Below are 24,430 nucleotides of genomic sequence, written 5' to 3'. Positions count from 1 at the left end.
TTATGTCAAAATTGGAATTCAAATCCAACTCATATATTTAGGGGGAGGCTCCTACATCAATTTCTCGAAAAAGTCTCAGTTTTAGTTTATACTTTTGTAAGCTCTAATTGGGTTGTCATCAATCACCAAAAAGGGGGAGATTGTAAGTGCAATCAAGCTCTTTGTGGGTTTTGGCGTTGATGACCACCTAATTAGGGAACTAATGAGATTCATCGAGATGCATGCAGGTAATTTAAAAAGAGGATGATGTACAGGTTGGAGGATCCCCCAAATCTATTTGATGGCTATCTTGACTCATGAAGGCTTAATTTATTTTATATTTTGAATATTGAGTTTAAGGAAAGCCGTACTATAAAGAGGGATCCAAGATCAACTGTCCAACTGTTGAACCAAATGCTCAAATCCTGAAAACCACATCCTCGTACTCAACCAAAACAGCCAGCAAAATTTCATATCCAGCAGAGTTGTTTTGATGGGTGCGGCAGTGCCGCGCCTTGGTGCGGCAGTGCTGCACTTAATGTACCGCTGGGACCAGAGGGGTATAAATTCCCAAACGGTTACAGACCTCAAAATAGTGCTTCCCAACGTTCATATTCGCAGAAGACAGAACCAGTGCTCCTCTCTCTCTCCTCCATTGCTCCCAACTCTCCCCTCAAGCGGATCTCCACATCCCACCACCAAATCTTGAGGGAAAAGGCAGCAAACTTCGATTGGAGAGCGGATCTACTGATTTCCCCACTCAAAAGAGCATTTGGTTCACGTTTGGCCGGCGGATCTAGGGTCTGTTACTCTTGGAGTTCGCTCCTAGCCGGCTAGTGGTCGCCCTCGAGCTTGCCCCTTCGTGTGGCAGCCTTGGGAGGTCTGTAACATTCTCTTGCAGCTAGTAAAATCACCCCTCATCTCAAGAGTTCACCCTCTTGACTTGAGAACGAGGAAGGGCCGACCTTTGTGGTGAAGCCCAACCCTTTTGTGGCAGCCTCAACAACGTGGACTTAGGCCAGCCTTTGTGGCGACGCCGAACCACGGGATAAATCCTTGTCTTGCGTGCTGATTTACTTTATTGGTTAGTTTCGTTCTTGTTCAAGGTTTGAGGCCGATCTATTTATCTACTGCGGTGTTCCCTGTTCTAGTTCCATATATGTGTTGCTGACACCTGCAGGAAGCCTAGGAATTAACTCGATCTACTTTTGTTTCAGCAGTTTTTGAATTCTGTAATTTGTGTTCTGTCTGAGCACGGCAGTGCCACACTCGGCACGGCAGTGCCGCACTCTCCTCTAACAAGAATTTGGAGTTGAGTTTTTGCAGGCCTATTCACCCCCCCTCTAGGCCTCTTTACTGGTCCAGTGATCCTACAGGGCTAAATCGACTACTCTCTGAGTCGATGCACTCAGAGGTAGCACGCCTATGCTCCAAAGCAGATGGGGCTCTTCGTCTGCACATAAGGCTACAAAGGAACAAAAGTGGTTTCTTATATTACAAAAGTCTTAAGCACTAACGGTTCAATCCTGGACCATGTTTCCAACAATTTTTTCAGCTACAGGCCAGACCTCTGGCAAATACTCGCGGAAGCTTTCATTAGTACAATCAGCAGCTGCACCCTCCGCGAGTACTTCTAGCCGAGCCTTTGGCAAGAAGGACTTTACAAGGCCTAGGGCATGGCCCACGTAAGATGTGGCAGCCTCGGTGACGAAATTGAGTATCTTTTGTGGCGCCCCGCGAAGACGATCAAGTAGTGGTTGCCCATCTTCAGCACCGTCTTCCCGGGGATCCACCATCTCTACGAGTTCTTGAGCTGCCACCTTCAAATCATCGAGTTCCTTCTGGCGCTGCTTTTTCTCCTCGCCCAAAGTCTTGATCTGCTGGAGGCAGTCGACGAGTTGCTTCTCTATGTCGGCCATCACCTTCCGCAGACCCTCGACTTCATCTGCGCGGCGATATAGCATGTTCTTCAAATCAGTAAGCAATTCTTCTTTATAATTTAACAGCTGCTTAAGTTCTGCGATGATAAGCAGGTTTCAGATCATGAAGTTATCGACTACGGGTATGACTCCGAGAATTGAATTCAACATACCTTGATGGGTTTTCCGCTGTTCCTTGAGTCGGCCTTGGAGCTCGATGATATTCTGCTCGAAGCCGGCTCGCGCCTGCAACAGCTCGTCGATACGCCTGGTGGACTCTTCCAGCTTCGTTGAAGTTTTTTGGTTCATGTCCTACATGTTTTTGGGCGTCAGAGGATATCGACTTAATCATACAGTTACCAGCGGTCTAGTCAAGATTTACCAGAGCAAATGAGTCGATCGCCTTGATCATTTGGCGCAGGCGGCTCAGATCATCCCCCGGGAGGTGCATCTCTTGGAGTATAACGGTGTTTTCCCCTACAGGGGTCGGCGACCCGGGCGCCTCGCAAGAAGCACCCGCACCCTCTAAGGCTGACGGCTGCGAGGTCCCTGCAAAGGACGAGTATTAATATAGCAATGATTGTGGCAGAAGGCAGTGGGATCATTTACCTGCACCACCGACGGGTATGGCAGTGGTGACCTCGACTTGCTCATTGCCGGGGGCTTCGGGTTCTATGTGCTGGAGCTCGAGTAGTGGCTGCTTGCGCCTCTTTCAGGTCCTTCTGGTTGTTTTTCTTCGGGGCCATTTCGAATCCTTGCAGCCACGAGTTGTTTTCACAAGGGCTCAGGGGCTGCGGCGGTGGGCTCGAAGATCTTCGACTATGCTGGGTGGCGGAAGGGCTCGGGCAGGTCAGACTCTAATTGGGATTTTGTTTTTCTCTGATGGCGGCGTCAGATCCGAAGGCACAGGAAAAACCCTAACTGACCGCGAGGTTAAATAACCAGCGGTCAGGCAGTGGTTTACTGTGTGTAAGATGAAGCGTCGCGCAATAGGATTAATTGGATACAGGCGGTTTTTTGGCAGATTTTTGTGACCGTTACCCGATTCACCATTTTTTCTGGGTTAGTTGTCCCGAAAAAAGAGGTTTTTCGGGTTTCGAGTCTAATTTTTGCTAATTGCCTCCTTTTAGACTTTATTTTTCAAAAGGAACTCTTTTTTGCCACGACCTTTGGGATCCTTTTTTCCAAAAGATTTGGACTCAAGGCTCGGGGGCTGTAAGACACGTGGCATCGACTACTTATTTTTCGAAAGTACTCGAAGGATAAGAAGGAAAGATTTAAGGCTAGTTTGACCCTCAGCTTGATTCTTTGATTCAACCTAAGGCTCGGGGGCTACTCCATATGGAGTGCGATTGTTCATCGCACCCCATATAAAAGAAAAAATTCGGGGCATGAGCACCTCATAGCTTCGATGCAGTCAGAAGAGTACTCGAAGAGAAGTATCAAGATGGAGCTTCGAAAGAAGTAGAAGACAGCTTCGGAAGTACTCGAAGAGTCTGCAGTACTCAGCTACAAAGAGCTCGGGGGCTTGTCAGACCCGGGGCCACGGGGCTGTATACATCAAGGAGTCCGTATTGGACTAGGGGATAGGACGTGTCCTGTACCTCATTTATGTTGTATTCTACCCGCATGCGGAGTAGAACTAGTCGATACAGAAGGAAACTACTCGAGTTGTACTTGAGTACGATTTCTATGTTAGTATCAGACTAGGATTCATGTAACCCTGTCCCCCCGGATATATAAGGGTAGGCAGGGACCCCCTCAAAACATAAGATCACCAGATCAACACCAAGGCAATACAAACCATCATACAGGACGTAGGGCATTACGCATATTGCGGCCTGAACCTGTCTAAATCTTGTGTTGTCTGCACCTTCGAGTTCCTGATCTCGGCGCATCCCAACCTAAAACCTACCACCTTGGGTATACCCCTTGGTGGGCAGCCGGATAAAACCCGATACTCCCGGCTAAAACCCTAATCACCATCTCCTGAAGAGTACCACTTCCCACACGCCAAGACTATCCATCCATTCCCACACATACACGTTCTAGGATTTACAAGGCATTTCTTATAATAAGCAAGAGAGATAGGATGGCAAGGAGTAAGGTACATAAAATAGGCCATGCAGGTTCATCTCGATGTAAGTACACATACAGCAATAGCATATCTACAAGCAATGCCTAATAGGAATTCAAATCGTAGATGGGCATGCACCTGGCGTCTCTTCAAAGTCCTCCTGGGCCTCCGGGTAGTCCTGGCCGTCGGTCAACCCTCGTGGTCAGGTCCTATTCGTAAATACGAGTAAGAGTAGGGACCAAAGTGCAAAAATGCACAAAACTCTACAAATAGGATCCAAATCACCACAAATCCTACTCTAATGGGTTTATAATTTTAGAAGAATTATGGAACTGGTTTCATAATTTTTGGAGGTCCGGTTGATTTATTATGAATTTTCTAAGGAAAAGCCTATTTCTGAAATTAATAAAGAATTTCCGGGAAAGAAAGTCAGTCAACAGAGACACGTGGCAGCATCCGGGGCGTGCCACGTCGTATGCTGACATCAGCATGACGTCATCAGGGGTCCGGGTCTGCTGACGTCAGCAGTGGGCCCTACTGACATCAGCGTTGACCGGTCAACCTTGTCCGGTCAACGGTCAACGGTCAAGGGGGGTCCATGGGTTAACGGGTCCCACTGGTCAGCCCCACCCCCGAGGCTGACAGGTGGAGCCCTCGGTCCGGTTGGGAAAAGAAAAAGGAAAAAGGCTCGGGCTGACTCTGGGCCCAAAGGAGCTGGGCCGGCTCGTTTGGCCCAACAGGCTCGGCTTGCCTCGTGGGGTCAGCTCGGCCTGTGGCTCAGCAGGCCGGCTTGGTTCCTCGGGCTGGCTGGCTCATCTTCGAGCTGGCTGTGTTCGTGGGCCGGCTTGGGCTAGCTTCATTTCGCGGATTGGGCCTGCTCCCTTCTCCTCCTCGCTGGCTGGGTTGCCTCTTCGCCTTCTCCTTCTCGCTGACAGGACGGCCCCACGCGTCAGCCTTGGTGGGATCCGGTGTGGCGGGTCCGGATCCGGTGCGGCGGGAGGGCGTGCGTGTGTGCGTGCCAAAGTGTGTGTGTGTGGCGCCCGAAGGGTGCTCGGGGAAAGGCCTCAAAGGCTTGGCCGCGATGCGAACGCGACGTCGCGGCCACGCCGTGGGGTTGATGCGCACGGCGAGGCCGAGGCGTAGGCATGGCGAGGCTGGGCGCGGTCGGGTCTTGCGGCACGGGTGCGCACGCACGCGCGCGGGTCCTGGCGTCCCAGGGCCGCGGCGTGGCCGTGCCGTGCGCGGGGCACCAGCATCCCGGGCCCGCGGCATGACGCAGTGGCGGAGAGGCGACGACGGCTGCGGGGATGACGACGGTGCGATGGGTCCCTGCATGAAAAGACGGCATGGCGGCCGAAGGGGAATGGGAGGTCCTATGGCCGGGCTACCGAAGGTCCATCGGCATCGCCGGTAGCAGAGGGGGAAAGGGAAGGAGCGGCGGCAGTGATGCTCACTGGCAGGGCTGAAGGGGGAAAGTGCTCGGTGCGGCGGAGAGACGGTGCCCTGGCGAGGCAAAGTAGGGCCGGGCAGTGCAGGTTCGCCGGTGTAGTCGATCGGGGCGCTTGGTCGGGGAAGTTGCTCCGGCGGTGGCGGCGGCGTCCTCCTCCTCGGGCTCTCCTCCTGCTCCTCCTGTCCTCTCTCTTCCTCTGGTGCGGCGACGGCGGAAAGGAAAAGGGGCACGGGTGGATAGGGTTTCGGGCGGCGACCTCAGGGTTTTCATGGGACGAACCTAGGGCTTGCGGCGCGGGCTCGGACGCCGAGGGCAGCGATGCCCGGCGTCCGGGCCACGACCACGCGCCACGCATCCGGCAGCTGCGGCGCGGGGGTTAGGGTTTGCGGCGCGGGCGGCCGGGGCGCGGGGGAAAAAGGGAGCGCGCGCGGGCGGTTACGGGGCTGTCGCGGAGTGGGGCGGCGCGCGAGCTGGCGGGTGATGTGAGCGAGCGGGGCCGCGGCGGGGAAGAAAAGAGAAAAAGGGGAGGCGTGGCGGTTGGAACTCCCTGTCATGGAGCGGGCGACACGGCGGAGGGAAGCGAGAGGGAGCCGGGGTCGCAGCGACTGCGGGAGGAAGGGGAAAGCTGGCGGGTGGGACCCGCCCGTCAGCTTCCCCGGGCGGATGGAAAGGGAAGGGTCGCGACGCTTCACGATGGTGGGCTGGGCCGGTGGTGCTGGGCCATGTCATGCGGGCTGGCTCACGGGAAAGAGAGAGAGAGAGAGAGAGAGAGAGAGAGAGTTGGGCTGCGCACATGGGTTGGCCTGGGCTGCACGAGTTGGGCCGGCCTCTGGCTATAGGTCCAAGCGAGTTAGGAGGTTAAAGCTTGGATTTGAATTTGAATAGCCCATTCAAATTCAAATCCCACTCAATTGAATCAAGCAATTTGAAAATCCAATCAAATAAAATCCAACAACAATCTCAAGTTAAGATAATCCACAAAAGTTTTTGAAATTCACAATTTTTGCTATCTAAACACCCTAAGGTACAAACATGGAATGTTACAGACTACCCCCTCACAAGAATCTCATCCCCGAGATTAGAGGTTTACCTGGTCTTCAAAAAGGTGTGGGTACTTCTCCTTTAGGTCGGACTCTTTCTCCCAAGTGGCTTCCCGTTTTGTGTGATTACTCCAAAGAACCTTGCAGTAGGGAATGGAGGTCCTCCTAGTCTCCTTATCTGCCCGGGATACTCCACATACTCAAGTGTTTCTTGCAAGTCCACTTCCTCTGGGGGTATTGTCTCATCCGGCACTCGCAAGCATTTGTGTAGTTGAGATACGTGGAAAACTGGATGTATCACAGCAAGTTCTTCTGGTAGCTTCAGCTTGTACGCCAATCCTCCAATCCTTTGGATGATTGGATACGGTCCAATGAACCTCGGAGCTAGTTTCCCATTGACATGGAACCTCTTGGTGCCTCGGAGCGGTGACACCTTCAGGTACGCGTGATCTCCAACTTCAAATGAGAGGTCTCTCCTTCTCTTGTCGGCATAGCTCTTCTGTCTGCTTTGTACTATTTTCAAGTTTTCCCTGATCTTGGCGACATACTCTTCCGCTTCTACGATTGAGTCAGGACCAAAATACAACCTCTCCCCAGTTTCCGACCACATCAGCGGTGTTCTGCATTTCCTGCCATAAAGGGCCTCGAAGGGTGACATCCGCAAACTGGCCTGATGGCTGTTGTTGTACGTGAACTCAGCATAGGACAAACTCTTTTCCCAATCACTACCGTAGGCTAACACACATGCTCTTAGCAAGTCCTCGAGTATCTGGTTCACTCTCTCGGTCTGCCCATCGGTTTGGGGGTGAAAGGCGGTGCTGTAATCTAGCTGAGTCCCTAGGGACTTGTGTAAACTCTGCCAGAATTTCACGGTGAATTGAGGGCCTCGATCTGATACTATGCTTCGTGGTGCCCCATGGAGTTTTAGAATGTTCTCCATGTATAGTTCAGACAGTCGACTCATGGTGTAGGTGGTCTTGACGGGGATGAAGTGTGCCACTTTGGTTAGGAGATCAACGATTACCCAAATGGAGTCATTGCCCTTCTGAGTTTGGGGTAATCCTGTTATGAAGTCCATAAAAATGTCATCCCACTTCCATACGGGAATATCAAGTGGTTTCAACAGACCGGCAGGGCGCTGATGTTCAGCCTTGATTCTCCTACAAATGTCGCACTTAGCCACGAATTCAGCTATGTCCGTTCTCATGTCGTTCCACCAGAAACGGTCCCTTAGGTCTTGGTACATCTTCGTGCACCCTGGGTGTATGGTGTACTTGGAGTTATGCGCTTCATCTAGAATCTCGGTACAGATCCCTTGATCCTGGGGTACACATATGCAATCTTTCAGCCATATGGTCCCTTGGTCGTTGACCCAGTAGTTAGTCGCTTTTCCGTCTCGCATTGCTCGCTTGAGCTTCTGGAGTTCTGGGCATTGTCGCTGAGCTTGCCTGATTCGATCCTCCAGATTGTACTTGACTATCATTGTGTTCAGGTGCCCTTGCTCTACTATTTCTAATTTCAGCCTCTCGAGTTCATCGCACAGTGCAGGTTGCTCATCACGAACCATCAGGTTGCTGCAATTGTACTTTCTGCTTAAGGCGTCTGCTACGACGTTAGCCTTGCCGGGGTGGTACTAAATGTTCAAGTCGTAGTCCTTGATCAGCTCTAACCATCTCCTCTGCCTCATATTCAGCTCTGCCTCAATGAAGAAATACTTCAGACTCTTGTGATCAGTATAAATATCGCACTTGTTGCCAATTAGGTAGTGCCTCCAAATCTTCAAGGCGTGCACTACAGCTGCAAGTTCAAGGTCGTGGGTAGGGTAGTTCTCTTCGTGTTTCCTCAACTGCCGGGAGGCATACGCAACAACTTTGCCATCTTGCATCAGCACACAACCCAGGCCTTGACGAGAAGTGTCACAGTAGACTACGAAGTCCTTCCGGATGTCCGAAAGAGTGAGGACTGGGGTAGTAGTGAGTCGGGATTTGAGCTCTTGAAAACTGGCTTCACACTTGGGTGACCAAATGAACCGTATGTTGTTCTTGAGTAGCTCGGTCATAGGCTTGGCAATCTTGGAAAAGTTCTCAATGAATCACCGGTAATCACCTGCCAAACCCAGGAAGCTTCGGATATCGGTAGCACTCTTCGGCTACTGCCACTCAGACACTGCTTCGATCTTCTCGGGATCTACGGCAACACCATCTGCAGTCAATACATGGCCTAGGAAAGCAACCTTCTCTAGCCAAAACTCGCATTTACTGAACTTGGCATACAGCTGGTTCTGCCTCAACCTCTCGAGCACTATCCTCAGGTGCTCAGCATGTTCTTCGGCGGTCTCGGAGTAGATCAAGATGTCATTGATGAAGACTACGATGAACTTGTCCAACTCTTCCATGAACACCTTGTTCATCATGTTCATAAAGTAGGCGGGAGCATTGGTTAGCTCGAAGGATACCACAGTGAACTCGTACTGGCCATATCTGGTCACGAATGCTGTCTTCGGGATGTCACACTCTCGGATCTTCATCTGATGGTACCCGGATCTCAGATCAATCTTGCTGAAGAATTTGGCCTTTCTCAACTGGTCAAGCAAATCATCGATTCTGGGTAATGGATACTTGTTCTTGATGGTCACGACGTTCAGCGATCGGTAGTCGATGCATAACCTCATGGTTCCATCCTTCTTCCTCACGAACAACATGGGTAATCCCCATTGTGACAGTTCATGTATTTGTAAGTTAGGCACATGAAATGTTAGTGTGAAGAATGTGTTGTTAGTATAAAGTTTGCGTATGTTTGTGTGAAGCTTTTGAAAATTTAAATGTGCAAGTAAAAAGGGTATTTTTGTAATTACAGAAAAACCTAGGGTTGTTTTTGTAAAATGTATTTGGATAAGGGTAATTTCAAAATAAGTGAAAGGTGGTTTTGTAAACATGTTTTTCTTATTTTATATCTTGTAAAAATATATATTATTTATCCAAAAGTTTCATTTGAAATGTGTATGTTGAAGTGTGTAAAAATTTTGGGTAAAATGGTAAAAACAAGGGTGTTTGTGTAATTTTATAAAAGTACAAGTCCTTTTATGCAAATGTTTGATTAACAAAAGTAACTTTCAAATTTACTTAGGACTAAAGTGTAAAAGATGCAAGCCATCATGACATGTCTATCCAATCATTATGACGAGTCTATTCCGTCATCATGACGTGTCATAAATACTTGCATTTAGGTCCTGAATTTTATAAAGTTACGCTCTTTAGGACAAAAGCAATTCAAATCCGACTTTTGTTCAAAGATTCACGTGTAAAAATATAAGTTTGAGTTTTTGAACTTGAGCCCTAAAGCAATGTTGTAGAGTTTGAAAAACTCTCCAACTTTCGTTTTGGGCATTTCTTCATTTGGGTTTTAAATCAACGGGAAATTTTGTTTTACAGACAGGCCCTTGCAGGTTTCTGTATTTACGCATAGGTCCTTGGGGAAAACTATTCCTCTTTCTTCTCTCTCTGTTCATCTTCTACATGGTTCCCTTTTTCTTTCACTAGCAGTCACTTTTCCCTCTCCCTTATCCCCTCTCTACCTCCCTCCCTTTGCTTGCTGCAGGCCGGCGTGGGCTCGGCCGGCGGCTTTAGGCGACGGCGTGGCTCGGGCGAGCGCCAGGCGAGCGCAGGAGCGGGCGGCGCGCGCTGGACGCTAGCGCGGGCTGGCGGCGGCCGCAAGAGCGCCCGGGCGAGCGCGCGCAAGGGGCCCGGGCGGCGAGCGAAGGCGCGTGAGGCGCGGGGCCTGGCGCGTGCACGGCGAGCGGCCGGCGCCGGGCGTGCGTCCGTGGCGCAGGCGCCGTGCGGCAGCGACCAGGCAGTACGCGGAAGCAGGCGGGCCAAGCGGCGCACGGCGTGGCAGGCGGGGCGCGAACGCGGCCCAGGAGGCAGCGCGAGCGGGAGGAGGAAGCGCGGGCCGCGGCTGGCGCAGGGCCGGTGGCACGCGGGTGAGGCAGTAGGCGTACGCGACGCGAAGGAGTGCATGAGCAAGTGCTATGTGCGGCGGCGGCTCGGCTGGGGCGCGAACACAGGGAGCCAGCGAGGGAGTGGCAGTGGCGCGGGCAAGCGCGTGTAGGTGGAATGGAGGCCGAGCAGGCAGGCGCGCGGGTGGTTCGCGGCGCGGACGTGCAAGCCCAGGAGGCGCTGGCTCAGTCAGTAGCAGGAGCGTGCGAACGCTGGGCGGCCGGAGTAGAAGCGTGGGTGCGCGAGTTTGGCGCGCGCAGCAGGTACTGGAGTGAATGGCGCAAGCGCGTGGCGGCGCGTGCAGGAGTGGACGGCATGCAGCGCGCTGGAGTGCAAGCGCTGGGGCTTGGATGCGCGAGAATGACACAACAAGGTTGGGGCAAGCACGGCGCACATGCAGGCAGCGTAAGCATATGAACGCAGGAGCAGGGCTCGAGCGGAGGTGAATGGCCCGGAGCGAGCAGGGACGCGCAGGGCGGTTTCAGACGCGTGAGCAGCAGCGCGATGCGGGCCAAGGACGCGCGCGGTTCGGACGTGTGTGGGCGAAGGTGAGGCGTGGCGGCTCGGGACCGACTCGCACGAAGGGCAACGAGGTCGCGCACGGCAGTACCTTGGCAAGGACGGTCACGGAGGGACCTGCGACGCGGCAAGGCCGAGGCGAGTGCGGGCCCGACAACAGGAGGAAGAAGGATAACCATACAGGGCGACGACGTGCAGCGCAATGATGTGTGGAGGTGGCGACCGGATGCGGTAAGCTCCCTTGATCCTCGTAGGGGCGGAGAAGCTCTTATAGTGCGGCAAGTCGGAAGGAGAAGTTGCAGAGCGAAGGCGGCAGTCAGGCGTGACGAGCTCGGAGGAAGCACGCATGGCAAGCTCCCTTTATCCGTGCGGAGGTCGAAGCAGGAGCAACGCGACGCGGGTCCGACGCGCGACGCATGGATTGACGGCCGGCATAGTTCGTTCCCGCAGGCACGTGCGTATGCAAAGCAACAGGCTACGCACGAACAGGTTGAGGGCTAGAGATGCGGGAGCAAAAGAAGGTTTAGCTCATGAGCAGATGGACCCTGGAAGTTTGCGGAGGAGTTGTCCTAGCGAACCAACCCGGCTCTGTCGTTTGGTCCCAGGGATCCACGACATCCAGCAGCTCCTATTCCTCGTCGATCGCCGAGCAAGACTACAAATCACCGCGGGGATTATCCCTTCGGCCATCTTCCACCCACGGCAACCCAGCCCGGCAAACTTCTTCGTCATCCACGGAATCTCATCATCGTCGAGCTTTTCTCTTCACCGATCCTGTTCACCGTGGGAATTTACTTTCCGCGTATTCCCCTTCATAACCAAGGCTACCCAAGGTTTGCCCTGTTTTACTAGATCTTCTTAATGCCGGCGACTCCTTTGCCGGAATATCGCCGTTAACTTCCTATTATCTGTTTTCCCGGACCAGGGACTTGATTGCTATGTTTTAGAAAGTTCTAGGGTGTTCTTTGTAAATTTCCAAAGCTTTTTGTATTTCAAATCGATGAACTTCTACATTTCATAGATTTTCGTAGGAAGTTCATAAAAATATAAAATCAGTTTTGTTTGAAATCCTGAGTCAAACCCTACAAGTTTTATGTTGTGCTCTTGAATTAAAAGTTTTTGATGTGTGGTCTAGGTCAAGTGTTAGGGAATGAATGTTCTATTGTGCTGTATATTGTATGCTTGTGTTATAGCTGGAAAGTACGCCATAGAATATATGTCTTAAATAGAGATGTGTGATGTTTAGTTAATCCTTTCATATGAGTGCTCTTATCCCTGCCATCAAGACTTTAACCTTGTCTTGATTGCCGTTTCCTTAAGATCCTTTTCGTAAAAGGATCCCTGCTAGTTTATGTGTTTTTGCTGCTTAGCTTATACATCTCTGCGGCTATGCTTCAGCGTCGGCTATCAGTTCAGCCGCTAAGCATCCGTTTTCTTTGAATCTAGGATGTTTCTGTGTAACAGCTGTCAGCCGAAGCATTCCTCTTGATATGCTTCTACCATTGGCTGGTTAGCTGATACGGTTGATATCTTTCTAATATCGGCTACTGCCGATACCACTCTTTTGTTCTGTCCTACATCGGCTACACATAGTCGATGTATCGGAGTTGCACGTACGACCTTAAGATTCTTTCTATCAGCCGATCCAAGCCGATTCTAGTCGTTTTCCGTATCGGTCAAATATGGCCGATCAATCCTTAGTTTTCCCCATCCTTATCCACACACTTCTATCAGTCGATTTATCAGCTGAGCAATCGACTATCTACCTATCGGTCACACACCCTTAACCACACTCCAATCCGCTGTACGTCACTCAATAGTTGTGTTGACGTAATCGAGTCGATACAACCACACCTAGTTACCTAGATTAACACTTAAGCACATCTCAGTTAAGACAACTGCTTTAGGAATCACCCCTCTGCTGAAGTAATCGATGCTTTCATCGATCATCTAGGAACCCGATGTACTCATCAATCAGCTAAAACCCTGTTGTTCCAATCGGCTCTGTTGTAATCTCCAACAAGTAGCCAACTCCAATTAGTTGTCCACCTAATGCTCTATCTAAATTTAGTTTTAGATCTTTTTGGTTGTTATGTGAATAGTGTGATATATGAGTGCTGAATTACAACTGTATTGTGAAATAAGATAGTTTCATATGCACACTTTGAGTGTAATGTCGCATTGCATGTAGATACAATTACTTCAGCAACGGTACCTACGAGATCTCCCCGGAGTCTACGGAGGATATGCCTGAAGATCAAGTGAACGTCACCAAGGAATTAACTGAAGCCCCGAACCAAAGTTCGGAAGATATTAACATTTCTGACTTCAGCCCCACCAGTAAAGGCAAACCCCGGACATATCCCACTACTTTATTTACACTGCAATCTATATCTATTTACTTATACTTATGCATTAAGTCTAGGAGTTGTAATGAAACCCTAGATGCATAAATACTAGGAATCCAATGAAATGCTCCTGAGTCCTTATCGGATAGATGCTCCGCTAATAAGGCCGGTAGAAGTCGGGTGATTTCCTGTCACTCGCGCGATATAGGAGTTGCATGTTTACTATTCTGCAACCACTATAAGGATGACGGATAGGGTCATGTGCTGTGTCATGACCTGAAAGTTTACCCTGTCTGTTTCGTTAAAAGTTGATAAGGTCGATATGTGTGGTAGTGGTGGCTAAGCGTTTGAACAGTACTAGCCACATGCCGCGAAATATGGTAAAGCGGCAAGCCTAGTAACCAATCGGCCCGGTAAGTGGACATACCTCCCACCACTCGATCTTTATGTTATGTTCACACGCACCGACCTGTGGGAGTACGTTCTGCATGGCAGACAGGAATACGGGTTTTGTAGTCGCGCTACAGACGTATGTCCTGCACGAGTGATGTGCGTACGGTCCTACAAGTCGCTTGTGGTGGCCTGTCCACGAGTCGGAATGAAAGGCAAACGGTTGCTTTGGAACGATCTTTGGATGTTCCAAGCGTGTGTGTTAGGTTTACCTTACAAGGTTGAATTTCGATTCAGGAATCGTCCGCCTCTCACGATGTATGAGACTGCTTATCCCTTTTACCACATTGAGTAAAAAGTGTAATTGTTGAAGAAATAATCTTGATGGATGATAATATCTACATTGCTTGTTTAGTATAGGTGCTTACCTAGAATGGCTAATCAAACTAGAATCTGAAAGCTAAAACTTGAAAATAGGTTATATTCTTAGTTGCTTTTCAGCTAAAACTAAACCCGGAACCATTACAAGCTTTCATGAGTCTAGTTATGGGCTAAAGTATACCCAATCCCGGGTAAGCCTTGCTGAGTATTAGTATACTCAGCCTTGCTAGCTTTATGTTTTTCAGGTAATATCTTGAAAGACCCTACTCTTCCCTGGCCTTGGCCCTGTGCTCTTCCAGATGATTGGTCCGTGGAATGGGATCCGTCCCCGACCAACATTGGTGATACCGAGTGATGTCGTGCCTGGGCTTAGCATGACATCCGTCTTAACGACGTGTTGTAATCGTCGCGTATGTTTTCCGCTGCCAAAAACCATAGCTTTAATGGTTTGTAATCTTTTCTCTAGATTTGGAACTTCATACTTCTTTTGAAAACTCTTGTAAGGTAATTCTCTGTGATGTAAAATGTGATGGTGATTGTATCTCTGGACTCACCTTCGTGTGAGGTAACCTTATTTGATCCTGTGTATCGGTGGTTTATCGGGACGTTACCCGACAGGCCAAGGGATTATACCGTTTGAAGCACGTTGGAGCCCTCGGGATTGGACTCGCGTACTTGAGCCGGTATAATTCAGGTTGGTTCTGCCACACCCATGGCGATGCACTAGGCCTGATGTACTGTTTATCTAACAGGTCCTTCAGCTGTTTCTTCAACTCGGTGAGCTCTTCTGCGGACATATGGTAGGGTCGCTTCGCGATTGGTGTCGTTCCTGGCACAAGGTCAATCACGAAATTGACATCCCTGTTCGGTGGTAAACCTGGCAACTCCTCGGGAAACACATCTGGATACTCGCAAATCACTGGCACGTCTTCGAGTGTCCTCTTGCCCAAGTTGTTCAAATTGTACACCCAAGGTACATCTCGGGACTTCAACGGTTCCACCTCGATCTTCTTCCCACTAGGGTGTTCCAGTGTCACCAACCTGGGCGAGCAAGATATGACTCCCTTGTGTGCAGTCAACCAGTCCATCCCCAAAATGAAATCTATCCCCTCTGATGGCAGTACTGTCAAGTCAGCTATGAACGGCAATCCTCGTATTATGATTCTCACTCCCTTACAAGCTAGTGTGCACCTATGATCTCCCAGCGGGGAGCTAGTGATGATAGGATGGCTTCTCGGGGTCATCGGAAGGGATTTTTGTGCAACACATTTAGAAGAGATGTAGGAGCAAGTGGCTCCAGAGTCAAATAACACCAAGGCCTTAGAGCCGTTGATAAGGTACTCACCTGTCACGACGTCAGGAGCATCCCGGGCCTCCTCCTCAGTTAGGTGGGTGAGGCGGCCACAGTCTGCGGAGCGCGGAGCTTGAGCGGGCCTGCCGGCGGAGCTAGCGCATGAGCTGGACTCGAGGTCTTCTTCTCGGGGCACTCATAGGACTTGTGGCCCGGTTTGTTGCAAGTGAAGCAAACAAACGGCATCAAGCCACTGTTAGTCCTCTGTGCCGGCTGCTGGCGGTGGTAGCTGCCTCCTCCTTGGTTCTGCCCCCCGTGGGTCTTGTTGCCGGAGTAGTGGTTGCCTCCCCCATCGTAGTTCCTGCTCGGCTGACTGGAGCCGGAACGGAAACCGCTTCTCGGTGGCAGGGGTGGCGCGTTCCTTGCCTTCTGGAAGGGCCGGTCTCGTACCTGGTGGTCGGTCTAGCTCTTCTTGTTGTGCTGACGGTCTTCCCATCCCAATCTCTCCCTCTCCACAGCAATGGCACGGTTGACCAAACTGCGGAGCGAGGGGTACTCGCATCCCATCACAATCTGACAGATGCCATGGTGTAGTCCTCAGAGAAACCAGAACTGCTTCTTCTCCTCAGTGTTGGTGTCGTTTGCAGCGTATCTCATCATCTTGGTGAAGTGGCGCTCGTACTCCTCCACCCTCATCGCACCCTGAGTCATGGTACGGAACTCCTAGGCCTTCTGAATCATCACTTGCCGGGGCACGTGCTGCTCACGGAATGCCCTGGCGAACTCCTCCCATGAGATGTGTGCTGGGTCATGGTGGGAGTCACAGTAGTTGTCCCACCATGACTTGGCGATACCCTTGAGCTGGTGAACGGCGAGTGCGACGCATTCCTCGTCGGTGCAGTTGGTGAGGTCCAGCTTGGTCTCGATCACCCTTAGCCAGTCATCGGCCTCCAAGGGGTCTTCGGCGTAGCTGAAGGTTGGGGCCTTCAGGCGGATGAACCTCTCGATCTTGCGCTGGAGGTCTTCTTCAGGCGGGCCATGACGGTGGGCCCCGTGGTTCCTCTGTTCAACTGACTCGGCCAAGCGCTGGAGCAGCTGTGTCTGCCTGTCCATGATCTCCGCGAGGGTCGGCGGTGGTGGCAGTGGCTGCTGTGCGAGCTCGGCGTCGATTTCCTCGTCGACATCTTCCATGTCGACTTCGTCCTCATTGTGTGCCACACCAAAGGTGCGGGGTGCGGCACCTGCGGTAGGTCCCCTGCCTCTTCCACGTCCTGCTGCCGGGGCACGCGCTGGGGCAGCACGTCCGCATCCGCGGCCAAACGGGCGGCCACGTCCTCGTGCCTCGGCTACGGCTTCCTCCTGAGCTGCTTGCTCGAAGCGGGCCATCAAGCGGTCGGATCTCCGGATCGACATTTCCTGTATAGGGTGAGGGGGAAATTCTCTCCAGTAAATGTCGGCACTCACCACCCAAGGTAAAAGAATACACACAAGGGCAAAACATGCCAAGTATCCGAAGAGATGTAAGAATAAAAAGCAATATCATTCAGAATAAAAGCAATTATCTAGAAGATGCAAGAATAAAAAGATATAACATCCATCCAATTAGACATCATTCAGGTAGTACAAGGAAACACTGGTGTTATCTCGAGGTCAACACATAAGCCTTCAAGATAACACCCCCAACTCACACTCTATGAATACATCGTGACTGTTTACAAAAAGGTGGCGACTCCTATCGTGTCTACCTAAACTCGTGACATCATAGGACGCTAGCCGGAAACATGACATCGGCTCAGAACAAGACCCATGAGGACTCACGCCGGAATGGATCATCGGCGACTACCTATCCTACATCTATCCCTACCCTAAGACACTGACTCACTCCCTAGTAGAAGGTGACGTGCGGCTTCTTGTAGGTCAGTACATGCTTGTAGTCCTCCGGGTAGTCTTCCGGGAAGATGGCGTCAATGGCTGCGACGGCCTCCACCACCTCCTCGGTCTTGATCGCGGGCGGCATCTCCTCGTGGGGGCACAGGTGTAGACGAAGCTCCGTGGGGATGAGCTTGAAGTCCTCCTTCCTCACCATGGGCTGGCTCTCCTCAGGTAGCTGGTTCCTCAGCTCGTGGATCTCATCGACGCGGATCGAGTCGGAAATCTCCCACGTCTGCAAGGCGCGTGCGGCCTTGTTGCGGAGGTACACGGTAGTGCGGGTCAGCAAGGCGATGTTCTTCTTGTTCCTCTCCAGCCTGATCTCAAGTTCCTTCACCCTGTCCTCCACCTTGGCTTCGAGGTAGCCGTGAAGGGTCATGAAGTCCTGCTGATCATCCACCTGGGTCTGCAGCTGGCGGCACTCGGCCTCACTGTTGGTTGCCCGATCCTTGAGCTTGCCGATGGTGGTGAGGTAGTCCTTCTCCTTGAGCTCCCACTCGGCCTTCTCCTCCCGGAGCTTCTGGAGCTCGGTCTCGGTCTGGAGAAGCTTTGCTTCAGCGGCCATCCTCTGCTGGGTCTGGGTCTCACGCATCATGTTCGCCTCCACGTAGCACACCCGGTTGCGGCGGGCCTCTACCCGGGCTGCGGTGTAGATCCGGTTCCATCCCTGAATCTCGTGCTCCAGAACGTGGATGTGCCTCACACTCTCATAGAACCCCTGGTGGAGCTGCTCGCTCTCCCAGGAAAGGTTCACCGCCAGGTGGTCCAGGTCGTAGAGGTAAGAACCGGTGGTGTGGACCATAGGCTGGTCCCCTCCGGTCTCCTGAACCGGGGTAGTGTACATCTTCAAGTAGACGGCCTCGGGATCCTCATTGGGCAGGACGGCCCGAGGTAGCAAGCGGAAAGAGGAGTCCACAAACTTGGTCTGCCAGAACTGGGCGAGTAGCTCCATCGTCATCTTCCGAGCAGCTGACTGGACGGCTGTCTCGGTGAGTACGCCAAAGCTGTAGACCATCTTACCCTCGAAGTCGGGTACTGCGGGGTCTGGCAAGATGACGAGTGTGGCGATCTTGGAGTGGTATGGGTGGGCGGTGGTTGACTTCAGGGAGAGCTTGACACAGGTCAGGTCGATGCCGATGTGCTCCACCATGCGCTCAAACCACTTGAGGACACCCCTCTGGTGGTACTGCACGTACAGCTCGGGGTCGTGGTTCACACTCTCCATCGTGGTCGTCATCGCGGCTGCTACCCTGCGTAGGAATATAGGAAATGAGTCAGCGTAGGTAAGAGAATAACTCAAGAGTGGAGGAAAAACTGAGTCAAGGTGCCGATGAAAATAGTCCAAGGTGTTATAGTAAGTAGATAGAATCGTATAGACTTCTCTAGGTCTACCGACCATGTCTAAGGCTCGTGCTACGGTCAAGTATGGCTCTGATACCAACTGAAATGAACCGGATTTCCGAATCGAGGAATCTGACTCCCTGTATCATCGTGATAGTTCCTGGATCAAGCGCTATCACATACAGAACTTATTTCAAGCATAATATCACAGTCATACTTTGCATAAGGTCAAACACGGGTTTAATTATTACATAAATCCAAAAGATCTGTAGTACGGAATTTATTACAAGCCTCTCGGCTAGGATGAACAAGCAGAAGGCACAAAGCGATAGCTAGGTCTTCGGCCATCCTTCATCTTGGGAATCTTCTCCATAGGCGACTTGAGCGTAGCTCGGGCCTCAGTCGTACCATCCGTCGTCGTTGGGGTCGAACTCCGGATCGGATCCTGCATCATACCAGGTATCCCCAAGGAATTGGATAGGTTCACGTCACCATCTGAATGCCAGCTTTATCGTGGTCTATACTATGGGTATAACAAAGCTCAAGAGGTAAAGCTGAGGTTTCCCTATGCATGCAATATATATATATATATATATAAGTATACATATCTCCTTCCATTCTCGACTCGGGCCTTTCCGGCATCCCGGACTCCCGGTCAATGCACTCCTTCCAAAACCACCAAGTCGATGCGAGAACTCCCTCTCCTCGCATCTCAACTGCCCCCTGGCAGGAAGCTATTCTAGAGGGACGTAGAAATCATGAGTAACACTAACTAATAAGAGCAACAGAGGAGTAGGGATGTCCATGACCGAGGACGCGGCTATACGTATAGTTTTCACCCTGCAGGGGTTGTACACCTGGACCCACTCGAATCGACACTAGCCGGAGATCAGCTGACTAGCATACGAAACACCGGTCTACTGAAACGGAACTAGGAGCCACGGCACCATACGGCTTTCCCGGGCCTTGGGCACATCCTCCCACAGGAGGTCGCCCCGGGACTGTGACGCCCCTGCACTGATACTCGATCCTCCCACCGGCTTGGTACCGCGCTTGCTAACCCCGGACCGGGCCCACCCTCATAATGGGTAAGTGGTGTGCACGCTTAACAGATTCCCACAAGTCATAGTTACTCTCACCCGGTCCTTAACTGCCGAAGCGGGCATCTTCGTCAAAAACGTATCCACCACGGTGGTCCACCACTGCACCCTCAACGGGTGCCTCCAACACCTCAAACTCGTAATCAAAACTGTACCCGCCACAGGTACTCCGTAGGGTGTGCCAAGATACACACCCCAAGCCCTCGATCCACGATCGAGTTAGGTTGCCCACTCCCGGCTAAAACCCTAATCACCATCTCCTGAAGAGTACCACTTCACACACGCCAAGACTATCCATCCATTCCCACACATACACGTTCAAGGATTTACAAGGCATTTCTTATAATAAGCAAGAGAGATAGGATGGCAAGGAGTAAGGTACATAAAATAGGCCAGGCAGGTTCATCTCGATGTAAGTACACATACAGCGATAGCATATCTACAAGCAATGCCTAATAGGAACTCAAATCATAGATGGGCGTGAACCTGGCTTCTCTTCGAAGTCCTCCTAGGCCTCCGGGTAGTCCTGGCTATCGGTCAACTCCTCGTGGTCGCGTCCTATTCGTAAATACGAGTAAGAGTAGGGACCAAAGTGCAAAAATGCACAAAACTCTACAAATAGGATCCAAATCACCACAAAGCCTACTCTAACGGGTGGTTTATGATTTTAGAAGAATTATGGAACTGGTTTCATAATTTTCGGAGGCCCGGTTGATTTATTATGAATTTTCTAAGGAAAAACCTATTTCTGAAATTAATAAAGAATTTTTGGAAAAGAAAGTCAGTCAAAAGAGACACGTGGCAGCATCCAGGGCGTGCCACGTGGCATGCTGATGTCAGCATGACGTCATCAGGGGTCCGGGCCTGCTGACGTCAGCGTTGACCGGTCAACGGTCAACGGTCAAGGGGGGTCCACGGGTCAACGGGTCCCACTGGTCAGCCCCACCCCCGAGGCTGACAGGTGCGGCCCTCGGTCCTGCTGGGAAAAGAAAAAGGAAAAAGGCTCGGGCTGACTCTGGGCCCAAAGGAGCTAGGCCGGCTCGTTTGGCCCAACAGGCTCGGCTTGGCTCGTGGGGTCAGCTCGGCCTGGGGCTCAGCAGGCCGGCTCGGTTCCTTGGGCTGGCTGGCTCATCTTCGGGCTGGCTGTGTTCGTGGGCCGGCTTGGGCTAGTTCATTTAGCGGATTGGGCCTGCTCCCTTCTCCTCCTCGCTGGCTGGGTTGCCTCTTCGCCTTCTCCTTCTCGCTAACAGGACGGCCCCACAAGTCAGCCTCGACGGGATCCAGTGTGGCAGGTTCGGATCCGGTGCGGCAGGAGGGCGTGCGTGTGTGCGTGCCAAAGTGTGTGTGTGCGGCACCCGAAGTGTGCTCGGGGAAAGGCCTCAAAGGCTTGGCCACGGGGTTGACGCGCACGGCGAGGCCGTGGCGCAGGCATGGCGAGGCTGGGCACGGTCGGGTCCCGCAGCACGGGTGCACACGCACGCGCGCGGGTCCTGGCGTCCCAGGGCCGCGGCGTGGCCGTGCCGTGCGCGGGGCACCGGCATCCCAAGCCCGCGGCACGACGCGGCGGCGGAGAGGCGACGACAGCTGCGGGGATGATGGCGGCGCGACGGGTCCCTACACGAAAAGATGGCATGGCGGCCGAAGGGGAATGGGAGGTCCTATGGCCGGGCTACAAAGGGTCCATCGGCATCGCCGGCAGCAGAGGGGGAAAGGGAAGGAGCGGCGGCAGTGATGCTCACCGGCGGGGCTGAAGGGGGAAAGTGCTCGGTGCGGCGGAGAGACGGTGCCGTGGCGAGGCGAAGCAGGGGCGGGCAGCGCAGGTTCGCTGGTGTAGTCGCTCGGGGCGCTGGCTCGGGGAAGTTGCTCCGGCAGTGGCGGCGGCGTCCTCCTCCTCGGGCTCTCCTCCTGCTCCTCCTCCTCTCCTCTCTCTTCCTCTGGTGCGGCGATGGTGGAAAGGAAAAGGGGCACGGGTGGCTAGGGTTTCGGGCGGCGACCTCAGGGTTTTTATGGGATGAACCTAGGGCTTGCAGTGCGGGCCAGGACGCCGAGGGCGGCGATTCCCGGCGTTCGTGCCACGGCCACGCGGCACGCATCCGGCGGCTGCGGCGCGGGGGTTAGGGTTTGCGGCGCGGGCGGCCGGGGCGCGGGGGAAAAAGAGAGTGCGTGCGGGCAGTTACGGGGCTGTCGCGGAGCGGCGCGGCGTGCGAGCTGGCGGGTGACATGAGCGAGCGGGTCCGCGGTGGGGAAGAAAAGAGAAAAAGGGGAGGCGCGACGGTTGGAACTCCCTGTCACGGAGCGGGCGACGCGGCGGAGGGAAGCGAGAGGCAGCCGGGGTTGCGGCGACTGCTGGAGGAAGGGGAAAGCTGGCAGGTGGGACCCGCCCGTCAGCTGCCCTAGGCGGATGGAAAGGGAAGGGTCGCGACGCTTCGCGATGGTGTGCTGGGCCGGTGGTGCTGGGCCGTGTCATGCGGGCTAGCTCGTGGGAAAGAAAGAGAGAGAGAGAGAGTTGGGCTGCGCACGTGGGTTGGCCTGGGCTGCACGAGTTGGGTCGTCCTCTGGCTATAGGTCCAAGGGAGTTAGGAGGCAATTTGAAAATCCAATCAAATAAAATCCAACAACAATCTCAAGTTAAGATAATCCACAAAAGTTTTTGAAATTCACAATTTTTGCTATCTAAACACCCTAAGGTACAAACATGGAATGTTACACCCAGAGTGCAATGACTCTGGGCATAGACGAAATAGCTCCAAGTAGGAACCCATCCAACAGGTTAGATATGACCTGAACGAGCAGGTCTAACCAGTTAGGAAGGAACGCGAGCATCGTCGCGTCTGCCGTGCTTATGGCAAGAAGTTGAAACTACCCTGAGTGCAATGACTCTGGGCGCAGTCAAAATAGCTCCTCATGTGAGCCCGTCCAACAAGTTAAGTATAAACCAATCGAACGGAACGAACTTGTTGGGAAAAATGCGATCGTCATCGCAAACGACCATCAAAGGTCATGGCAAGAAGTCGATTCTTATAAAGCATGGACGTGGCCGTAGCCTCCATCAAAACTCCTGACAAGAAGTTGATTTATATAAAACATGAACGTGGCCGAAGCCTCCATTTGTTTAATAGAAAAATTTACATTCCGAATATTGTGACACGTAGCCTCCAAATTGATTCGGAAGAAAAAGGCCGCCTAGGCATCCAAAGAACAGCTATCCCCGCGCGCTTCCTCATGGGTAGAACTTGCGCAGGTTCTGAATGTTACAAAAATTTAGGACATCTTGGCCCTCGGGGTATTGTAGTCGATACGACTCCAATCTTGTAACCTGCTTGATGACGAACGGCCCTTCCCACCTCGAGTTGAGCTTGTGTAAGCTAGACTCATCTTGAATGCGGCGCAGGACCAAATCGCCTATACTGAACGACCGTTCCCTCACGTTGCGGTCATGATATCGCCGGATCCCCTGCAGGTATCGTGCTGACTGAACAAGAATGGTGAAGCGAGCCTCTTCGACAGAGTCGAGCTCTAACTGCCTTGCTTCGTCCACCTCGCCTTCATTGTACATTTCAACACTCGGGGATTTCCACATGATGTCGGCCAGTAGAATAGCTTCAGAGCCATAAACAAGGAAGAAGGGTGTTTGTCCTGTTGCTTTGGACGGCTGAGTCCTAAGCCCCTAGATGACATGTGGCAATTCATGTATCCACTTTCCACCTTTCTTGCTGTTTTCATCATAGAGTCGTTTCTTGAGGCCATCAATTATCATACCATTCGCCCTCTCGACTTGACCATTGGCCCTTGGGTGTGCAACATAGACATATTTGACCTCGATGCACGCATTTTCACAGAACTCCCAAAACTGGTTGGCCGTGAAATTTGAACCCAGGTCTGTGATGATGGTATTCGGGAAGCCGAAGTGATGCAAGATATCAGGATGAAATCAAGAACTCGATCTGGTGTGAGCTTGGCTATCGGCTTGTACTCGATCCATTTGGTAAACTTGTCGATGGCCACCAATACATGTGTGAAACCGCCTGGCGCCATTGTAAAGGGCCCAATCATATCAAGGCTCCAGCAAGCGAACGGCTAGGATGGCGGTATGGTGATGAGACTATGAGCTAGAACGTGAGATTGCTTGCCAAATAATTGGCAGTTTTGGCATCTCCGCACGAGGTCCTCAGCATCAGACACTACGGTGGGCACCAGAAACCAGCTCTATATGCTTTCCCCACCAGTGTCCTTGAAGCTACATGGTTGCCACAAATGTCCTCATGTATCTCCCGCAGTATGTCGTAGCTGTCTTCTTTTGTGACACACTTCATGAGCACCCCTGATCATGCGCCACGTCGGTAGAGCTTACTGTCGACTAGGACGAAACCCTTACTTCTGCGCATGACATGAGCTTCCTCTGCGCTTCTTGCGTCCATCCCCACTGGTAGTCTTTGATCCCGGATGAAATCGATATAAGCCTCTCTCCAGTCCTCTCCAAACATCATAACCTCCCAATCAGGCGGTTGAGGGCCAACATCAGTGGTTACCTGAGGTGAGGACTTGATGGATGGCTGTTTCAGCTCCTGGACGAAGACTCCTGCTGGAACCTGTGCGCTGGTGGATCCTAGCTTGGATAGTGTATCTGCACCAATATTATGCTGCCGTACCACATGATGAACCTCCAGGCCG

This window comes from Panicum hallii, chromosome 6 (genome assembly GCF_002211085.1).
Source record: "Panicum hallii strain FIL2 chromosome 6, PHallii_v3.1, whole genome shotgun sequence".
Taxonomy (NCBI): Eukaryota; Viridiplantae; Streptophyta; class Magnoliopsida; order Poales; family Poaceae; genus Panicum; species Panicum hallii.
Note: the sequence above shows the minus strand (reverse complement) of the source record.